Here is a 9602-nt window from a genome sequence, read left to right on the forward strand (position 1 = left end):
CCGTGCCTCTCCGCCCCTCCGTCGGGCCCGGGAGCCGCGGAGGGCAGCGCAGCCGCGGACGCCCTTCTACCGCCCTTCCGCCGGGGGGGGACGGACGACACTCGGGGGTCTGTGCGTGTGTGCAGACCCCCCCGGCTCCCCATCCAGCCTTGCCTTCCTCCGTGGATGCACCTGAGCGCAACGGGGGGACCCCCGCTGCTGCAGAGCCGAAGGCGAGACACCCCCCCCTGCTTTTCCCCCCTGACCGCCTGGGAGCACCCCCGGGCCCCCCACTGTGCTCCAAGCATGGGGATGGGAGAGGGGGGACCCGTCGGGTCGCAGGGACACAGGGACGTGGTGGGTGTCTCGTCCCTGGGTGGGTGAAATGCCACCAGGTGCTGGAGGGGGGGGGGAGCAGGGGAGCCCACCAAAAAGGGGGACCTACCGGCTGCTCCGCACTCCCCGCTGCCGGGGTGTGTGGGAGGAATTGCACACGCACATGTGCACACACACGCATCCAGCCGGGGGAATTATTCATTCACGTCCAAGGCTCCGCAGACGGCCCCGCTTCCCAGGCAGCAGCACTTTTGCTCAGCCCTTCCCAGTACCCAGCCCCTCTGCCCCCCCACCCCGGGGCTGGGAACAGGGGGTCACCGCTGCCCCAACCCCTCTACAGCTCCCTGGCCCTTGAGATCGGGCAGGGTCCTCACCGCGGAGGCATGGTGCAGCTCTCCCGGCCTCCTCCTCCTCCTCGCAGCCTCTCACCCCTCTCTCTGTCCCTGACTTGGGGTCAGGACCCTACAAGAGCCAACGATGGGGGGTCCTGGCCCGGGACCCATGAAGGTCATGAGCAGCACGGGCGAGGATGCTCCGCTTTGTTCGCCTCAATGCAATAAAGGGCCTCAGGAGCAGGAGGGGAGCCAGGGGGAGCAGCCCCGTTTTGCTAAGCCCCGTAGGCAGCGTGTGCTCTGCACCGTGGGGTCGGGGGGGGGGGAAAGGCACTGAGCCTCCCCTTGTTCACATAGCCTTGTCTCTGGAGCAAGGGGCTTCGAGAAGCTGGCTGGCACATCGCCTTGGCAAACAGCACGTAGGATCACGCTGCTCTTTGAGTAAAGATTCAGACAGAAAGAAAAGGGGGGGGGGGCGACAAACAACAGATCAGAGCAATAGGCGTTAGTGAGGCTTCCCATTTAACAACATCCTTCCCTGTCCTATTCTTTTCCTGCTCTTTGCTCTCCCTGGCTTGCCTTCTCTTTAAAAAAAAAAAAAAACAACACGTAGTCTCTGACTTAGCAGGATGTTACTGTGCTTTCACAGAGCCTAAATGAAGACAGCAGTGAAAAGTAGTGTCCTTAGCTGCCCGGCATCGCTTTAATTTTGTCGGGTCTTGGAATGGCTCGTTGCACTGGGTGTTACACTTGTCTTCCTGCAGTAAGATTACCCAAAAGTGCCAGTCCCGACACAAAGAAGCCGCCGTTCCTCTCTCCCCTTTGTGCCTGGGCTTATCCCCCGCCTGTGCTGGAGATGGGATCCCAGCAGCAGGGGCAGCAACAGCAGCTCCAGCTCTTCTCCGGGCACTTCTGCCTCTTCCTCGGGAAGGCAAATACGTGCTTTAATACCTGCTTTAACACCTGCTTTAATGCCATCTCAGAGCTGAGCAGAGGGAAGGGATTTCCTCGGCCAGAAGAGGGATCTGCTCTCCTCTCTTCTCTCCCCTCTTCGGCCTCACCGCTGTCTCCTTCTCCTGCCTTCCCAGGCTCAAGACTGGGCAGTGTCGGAGGGGAAGAATTGCTCAGTCCCCACCGAAGGTGACATCTGAGGACTTTTGTCCCCACAGCTGCTCCCAGGAGGGAGAGGCACAGCTTCAAACCCCCATTTTCTCTGCCTTTTGTTTCCTTAAAGTGCACAGAGGCCATCAGAGACCCTCAGGGCCCCCCTCCCCACCCCAGAGGCTGCTGCTGCTTTTAGCAGAGGCAGCTTTGGGCTTCCCAGCCCGCTTTGGCCCCGGGTGGTGCGGGAGCCCTACGGGACGGGTCTCCCCTCCTGCACCCATGGGTGATGTCCAGCCAGCTCCATCCCAAACCCTCCAGGACTCTGCATGCGTTGTCCCTGTCCCCAGGCAGGGCAGAAGGGCTCTGGGAACACATTAACACACCCAGCCACAGCTCATCCTCAGGGCGAGCACCCAGCCGGTGCTGGGGACCATGGGATCTAATGGGAAAGCACCCACGTCTAATTACCTGAGCTAAAGCAGCACGTTTATTAGCACAGCCACAACGGCCACCTGACAGAGGGACCAGGCAGGGGCCACGAGCATCGCTTCCCGCGGCGTTAATCCCAGCACTGCTCCCACTGAAGACATTGATTTTGGTGCATCCCCGCTCCAGCGTTATCAGGAGCAGCCAGATACCTGGCCTCTCATTTAGAATTTATTCCAGGGGGATTTATAGCCTGTGTCACCGGGAGCTCCTTAAATCAGGGCCTCGGCATGGGAAGCATCACACCGACCAGCCTCCCCCCTCAGCCTGTGTTTTGGGGGCAGGGGAGATTGGACTCTCCTTTAGGAGAAGAGGAGATGGGTGGGATGGCGGAGGCGGCTCTTCCACCAGCAGCTTTGCGGGGGCACACGCGGGGCTTTGCCTTCCACAGCACTGGCAGCACAAAGAGGGCTCTGTCTGGAGCGAAGCTGTGAGGCCATTGATGAGCTGCTGATCTTGGTCGGAGGGAGAAGGGAGGCATGGAGGGAGGAGGATGGGAGGCAGAGGTCTTTGGGACCAAGGGAAACCTGCAAGGGACCATCGTGCCAGGGAAGAGGAGTGAGCACCAATACAACCCTGCAAATATTTATGCTTGGGGAAAAAAAAAAAAAAACAAAAAAAACCACCACACAACAAAACCAACAACTTTATTATGCCACAGCGCTGGGCAAATTCAGACCCTTTGTGAAATGACAATGCTAATCACCAAAGCCGATTACAGAAACACAGCGGCTGGGCTGGTGCCGGCTGCCTGCGCTGCTGCCAGTTGCTCTGTAGCTTTCTGCTGCCTTCAGTGGGGCCGGGCACCTTTAGAGTGAGGGGCGGTGGATGGCAGATATGGGTTGCTGCTCCTCTTCCCAAATTGTCTTCCACTTCCAGGGCATCCCACTCCCGACAGCTCGAGCATCCCCTCAGCAGCGGCGGGGAGGAGACCTCTCTGCGGGGCCGGGACAGCTCTCCTCCAGCTGGGCTTTGTTTCTGCGCAGAAATTGATAAATGTGAGCAGAGGATTTCTCCCCTCCTTCCGTTTAAGTCCCATTAATATGAGTTGGATTTGCTTACCCTCCTGACTTTAGACTTTAATTCTGCAAAGCGTTATCACATTAATGGGAGTCAAGGTTGTTAAAGTGATGGATTATGCTTTAACAGTGTAATCCATGGGGGGCAGGACCAGCCTCAAGAACTCTCCCCAACACTCCTTGTCTTCTCCTAGTTCTGACAGCTATAAGAAGAGCATGAGCACCTCCCCGGGCAGCGAGAGGGTGACACAGGGCCTGTGGCTTCGTGTGGACTTTCTGCCCTCAGCTGGTGCACAGGCAGGGCAGGAGTCAGGGAGGGGGATGCCTAGCCGAGGGCACGAGGACACATCCCTGCCTGGATGTCCCAGGCTCTCACGGGGATGCTGTTTCCCCCTCCGCTGGTACCCCAGCTCTGGTCTCCAAGAGATGCTGTATTTCAGGCATCTGCAGCAGTCTGGGTCCCACATGGGCTTTTTTGCACATCTGAGGGCTTGCAGGGTCCCAGGAATGGCTGGAAGGCAGAACCTCGCTTCTGCTCCCAGTCCTCCAGCAGGCCAGGGGCAGAGCTGGACCAGCACATCATGTCCCCAAGCTGCAACTCAGTTTGCGGAGCCCAGTTTGGGGCTGCAAGTTCCCAGGTCAGGGCTTTGCCTTCCCAGGCCATGCAGCAAACCGAATTCCCTGCAGCACAGCACCAACCGCCCACCCCAGAGCTGCCCGCGACCCCCAGCCCATGCTCAGCAGCTCCCGTCACACTCGCTGGAGGGTTTTCTGCAGGGGCTGTGAGGGATGGGAGCCAGGACCTGCAATGAAGTGCCCCATAACTCAGCCGTGCTGCGAGAAGTACTAAGTTATGGCAGGGTGGCTGCACAGGTACTGCTGGCACATAACTTGCCGGGTGCCACAGGTGTGCTCCATTTGTTCAGGGCCTTTTAGCTCCAAGGCTCCAGGATTTTGCCCATTTGTTTTCCCCCCCTTGCAAATGGGAATCTATTTTATATTATTTTTTAATAAGAGGAGAAGAAACTCATGCAAGGGGCTGCCCGAGCCCTGGCTGTGGAGGGAGCAGGGCTGATTCACTGTGGGCACATTTTCTGCACGCACAGATAATCTGCTCGTGCAAAACCATGCACAGGGCACCCACCGCGAAAGGCTGCATTGCTCCTCACTGTGCAAAATGCTCATCTGCAGCTGGCTGCACACTTGCTGCTGCTGGGGAAGCCCTGCATCTCCATCCTCCTTTAAATGCTGTGTCTGACCGTGGTTTTCCACTTCAGGGTGCCCTCAAAGAGCCGATGCCCAGGAGCTGAATCCGCTGATGCCGTCGGGGCTCACCCTGGCACAGACAGTCACACTTTCGCTCCCTCCGGGTGTCTCCTTGGGGATCACATTTGCAGGACTGCTGACAGCAGCCAGCTCGTAGCCACTGGCTACGGGAGTCCTTACAACACCCCGACACTGATGGACCCCGACAGCTACACGCAAAGCAAAGGCTATTTTTTCCCTCGCTGCTGTTTTCCAAACTGATTCTCCCTCTTTAACCTCTGCTGGGGAAACCAGCCCCTTCCCCTGCCTGCTTTGCCATCACCTGATGTCTCGGGGGTCATGGGGGAAAGAAGTGGTACCTGCAGAGGCATTGAATGAAAGGAGCCCAACCGATACCAATCACACTTTGACCCCTCTGAATAAAACACAGGGCTGGTTGCCAGGTCCTGAACCTGCCAGACCAGAGAATATCACTGGCCAGCTCAGCCAGCAGCTCCTCCTCTACCACGTCCTCGACTCGTTTTGTGGCTCTCACTAACGAGAGTGCCTTGGTGACAGCCGTCAGCCCTATCGATCCCGTTCCCAGCTCTGTCCTGCCAGAGAGAAAGTGATAGTTCAGGGAGGACATGATTCTCCCTGCTAATTGAATGCTCCGGCACGGGGCCCCATCCGGCACGCTGACGGCCCCGATCAATGCCGCGAGCTGCCGTGCAGGCAGCGGATCTGCCTACGCTTCCCACGCCGAGCGCACGGGCAGCGGGAGGGTGCAGGTTCGGCTCTGCCAGGGATTTCCAAGCCGGAGCCAGGTTATCCCTAAAATGCAACCTCTGCATCGAGGAGGCTGGGATGGCAGCATGTCTGGGGACAGGGGACGAGTCCCACTGGTGCCTGAGGGTATCCCAGGGTTGGGGAGCTGGAAGGTGCCATCAGTGATGCTGGATCATCACGCCCCATGGTCTGCTCAGGGGATGCTGCAGCCATTCCGCTCCTCTTGAAGAGTTTTTCGGAGTTTGCAGCAACCCAAATGGGGATGGGCAATTCAGCTGGTGGCACTTGGGGGGGGATGATGAGCCCAGCCAGCTCCTTTTGGGATGCGCGGAGCCGAGCTGTCAGGTTTCATGCTCACACACTCGTCATCCTCCACAGCCCCAAATTACAGCTGACATTTAAATAAAACCCCACGGCACCTGAGTGAGACGCTGAGCTGAAAGGGAAGCGGTTGGGGATTTTTTGTGAAGGAACTTATTTGTTTTACTCTGCTCTCTCCTTAGCATCTGAGCTGAGGCTCCCAGCCCCAAAGCCCCACAGGGTGGATTTACTGGGCACATCAGCCCAAGGACACCCTGGATTTTAGCCCTGGACTCTCCTGGGACAGAGTGACAGACCCCTCCATGTGCAAGCAGCTCTTCATTCCCATCAGACGAAGGGCACAGGGGATGGAGGCAAAGGCAAAGAGGAGAAAAGGGGCTTTTCAGTTGCTCTGGGAATGACGTAGGGAAAAGCAGGGTAATGAGGGCTGGTTCCAGTGTCACGCACTCAGCCCTAATCAGGCAATGAAGCAAATCGAGTTTCACTAAAAGCTCAGGAGCCCGGGCTGGGCAGCCCCCTCCTGCCCCCGCGCTCCCTGGTCAGGGGAATGAGATTTCCATCCACTCCCTGGACATTAAATGAGTAATTGCTGTGGTCTGCACTGGGGCAGGGAGTGCTGGCGTGGGTAAGGCATCCTTCACTGACGCTTCCCATGCCTTCGCTGCTCAAGTGGATTAGAGGACTGGGGCCCCCGTCAGGAAACAGCATTAAATTCCTATATATCAGCGCACTAGCACTGCAGGCAGCAGAAATGTGCTCTGGAGGGGGTCCTGGCTGCAGGCCGGGCGAGGGGTCCCTCCAGCACGTGCCCATGCATCCTTGGGGGATGCAGGGAACTGCTGCTGGGCTGGGCTCAGCCTCGATGCATGGCACAGGTCCCCTTCCCTCCTCTGCCCAGCACCGTGCTGGCAGCTGGCACGCTGGCAGCCCACCCTCTTGGCCGAGGGGCAGGCGGGCAGATGGTCCCGCATCGGCCGGGGCACGAAGGGTGAGCTAAGCAGGCTGTTGGCACGGGCAGTGACGGCGATGCACGGCTAAACCCATCCTCCCATGCTGCAAGCAGGGTCCCAGGAGGTTTCACATCCCCCCAACATCCCTTCTTCCCCCTGGGGGGACCCTCTCCGTGCATCGCCCTCCAAAGACACCAAGGCTTCGAGGCAAGATAGGTAGGAAGGGGAAGGGAAGGAGGCACGGGGAGCACTGCTGGTTTCTGCCAGAGGAGGGTCCAGCACGCAGCGGCTGGGCTGGAGATGGAGCCTGGAGCTCAGGGCTGGCCACCGAAAACCCCGGTGAAGCTGCTGAGAACCACAACCCGGCAGAGCCGAGGGCAAGGGAGCAGAGTGGCTGGGTCAGGGTGCTCTGTGCTGTGAGCCATCTGAAATTTTGGGAATGTCAGCTCTTCCCTGTCCCGTCTCCTGATTTCTGGGGACAGAATGGCTTTGCTGAAGTGTAAGCAATGCTCAGTGCATCTCTGCAGGCCTAATCCCAGATTCTGGTGTCATTTAACAGGGTATTCTTCAATCTCTGTCCCCAAACACACCCTTTTCTAAAGCAGCATTGCCTGCTCCTCCCTCCACTCAAGGTGAACCTCTGCAAGGTTCAGCTGGGCACTGGAAGCTTGAAGTAGCAGTTGAGTGGCTTTATGAACTGTTAGGATAATTTAAATCTTGGGAAAGAAGCAGAGGTGGGGACAAAAGCAACCGAAGGGATGGCAAGGACAAAACCAGAGACATGGCACACGGGATGTCTCCCTTTGTCTGCGGTACGAGGGAGGGCAGGGGAGCTGAAATGGTTTGATTGAGGTGGGGGGAAGAGGTAACAGAGGGAAAAATGAAAGCAGCAGGTGGAAAGGGCAATGAAATCTCAGCAAGCCCACTGCCATCACCGGATATTTCTAACTGCCGGCGTAGCGCAACTCTGCTGCGATTCCCGCGGCAGGAAAGGAGAAATTGCTCCAATAGGAAAGCCGTGGCGGTGGGAGGCATGGGGCTGTGGAGGAGCTGCTGCTGCCTTCTTCAGGAGTGGCTTTGCCTTCTGTCTGCCCCGAGCGGTGCAAACGTTGTGGGATGCTCCACGGGGATGCAATTAGGGTGGGATGCAGGGTCCTTTGCTGACGATGCGGGGGGGACTGGGAGGGCTGGGAGAGGACAGGCTTTGCTGCAGGTGTGCGCCAGATGTTTCTGCATCCTCTGGAGAGTGGTCCCTGCATGCCAGGTGAGGATTCCCATCCCAAGCAGACACTGATGCTTGCTCCCCACCAGTGTCTGGCAGCCCTCCCACCTTCCCGGCAGCCTGGCACCACAAGGCAAACGCTGTCTTGGCTGTCGGGCTGGGAAAGATGGTGAAGAAACCCCACATGCTTTGTAAAACAGGCCAGGGGATAGGCGAGAGAACTCAGATTGGTGTCCCGGCTGCGGGACAGGCTGCGGCAGAAAGCACAACCCCGGTGTCAGACATCAGAGCATGCACAGGGGACAGATCCCTGGGAAAGCATCGCAGGAGATGTCCAAAGCCGTCCCCTGCTCTGCTGTCATGACTTGCCCCTCGGGTCCCTGGCAATATCCCGAAGTCCCTTGATCATTTTTATTGTCTCTCTCTTCCACTCCAAGCCCTGCTTGCTGTGTCAGCAGGCGTATTTATAGCATCGCTCTCCTCCCAGACTGATGTCAGGAGCATCCTCTCCCGGGCTGATCACTACCTGTCACTCCAGGCTTTTTCATGCCAGCCAAGGCACTTGCAGCCACTTTTTCTCTGCAGCTAGCTTTTGCTCCTCGTGAGCAAGATGTGTCACATGCAAACACCTTCCAGATGTCTGCAGGCGGCTCTCGGGTGACAGGGACCCCCATGGGACATTGCCAAGGGGCTCTCCATGCCCTGGGGGGGGCTGCGGCAGGGGTAGGGGTGAGCATCCGTGCTCCCAAGGCAGCGACCCTGAGCACGGCTCCAGCCCTCCTCCTGCCTGGGATTTACTGCTTTCATTTTCCTCGGCATTGGAAGCTGAGCTTAATTACGGATATTTTTATGTGCATTAATAACATTTGCAGAGCTGCAAGCCAGGACAGTGGGGTGAAGGAAATGAGGACCTCTGCTCCGAGTGGGAGCTGGGGGGAGTGCGGGGGGAAGGCAGCTCTCCCAGCCCCACGCAGCGCTCTCTTTCCTTGAAATACTGTTAGTGCTGGATGCTGCCCAGGCCAGCACAGGATGGGTTATGGCTTTCCAGATCCTGGAGGGGTGAGCAGCATTTAATGAAGGTGATCCCTTCCTAAACACAGGCAGGAGAGATGCGTGCTGGCCCCAGGGAGCACCAGGGGCTATGGCTGGTCCCAGCCATCCCCTTCCTTGGTGGGACAAATCCCTCATGTTGCTGGTCAGCTGCTGGGAGCTGCTTCTCCTGGTCCTCCAGGTTGCTCTCAAGGGTGGTAGCTGGGGAAAATAATCCCTGTGCAATCCCTGGGGAGACCCAGCACAGCAAGGAAGAGCTCGGCCAAGCGCAGAGGAGCTCCAGCTGCAGGCTCCCACCCTGGGGAAGAGCCTGAGGAGCCCATTCCCATCCCCATCCCAGCAGGGCGCCCTGGTCCAACATCACCAGAGGTGCTAGGCATGGGATCCCTTTTGGAGAAAGCCCCAGAGAAATGTTTTCCTTTTAGCAGAGCAATGCCTTGCACCCCAGAGCTCGTGTGCGTGGGCACAGACGCACGCGGTGTTTGCAAATCAGACCGAGTACAGGTTTCACTGTCATTTACTCCTTGGTTCCTCCGAGGAACGTCAAGGAGGATAAGAGGGTGCAAAGAACAATGATAATACTCCAAATAATCAAAACCCTCTCTCAGAAGTAGATCCTGCCAGCTCAAAGCGAGCCTCCCTTGGGAAAGATGTTTCAAGCATCATAAAAAAAAAAAAAAAAGCCTCTCTCTTCCAGGAACCCCCCTACCTCTCTGCAAAGGAGAGCATGCATTTTTTATTTATAAGCCAAATAGTAATAACAAAATAC

This window comes from Haliaeetus leucocephalus, unplaced genomic scaffold, assembly GCF_000737465.1.
Source record: "Haliaeetus leucocephalus isolate CR32 unplaced genomic scaffold, Haliaeetus_leucocephalus-4.0 Scaffold162, whole genome shotgun sequence".
Classification (NCBI taxonomy): domain Eukaryota; kingdom Metazoa; phylum Chordata; class Aves; order Accipitriformes; family Accipitridae; genus Haliaeetus; species Haliaeetus leucocephalus.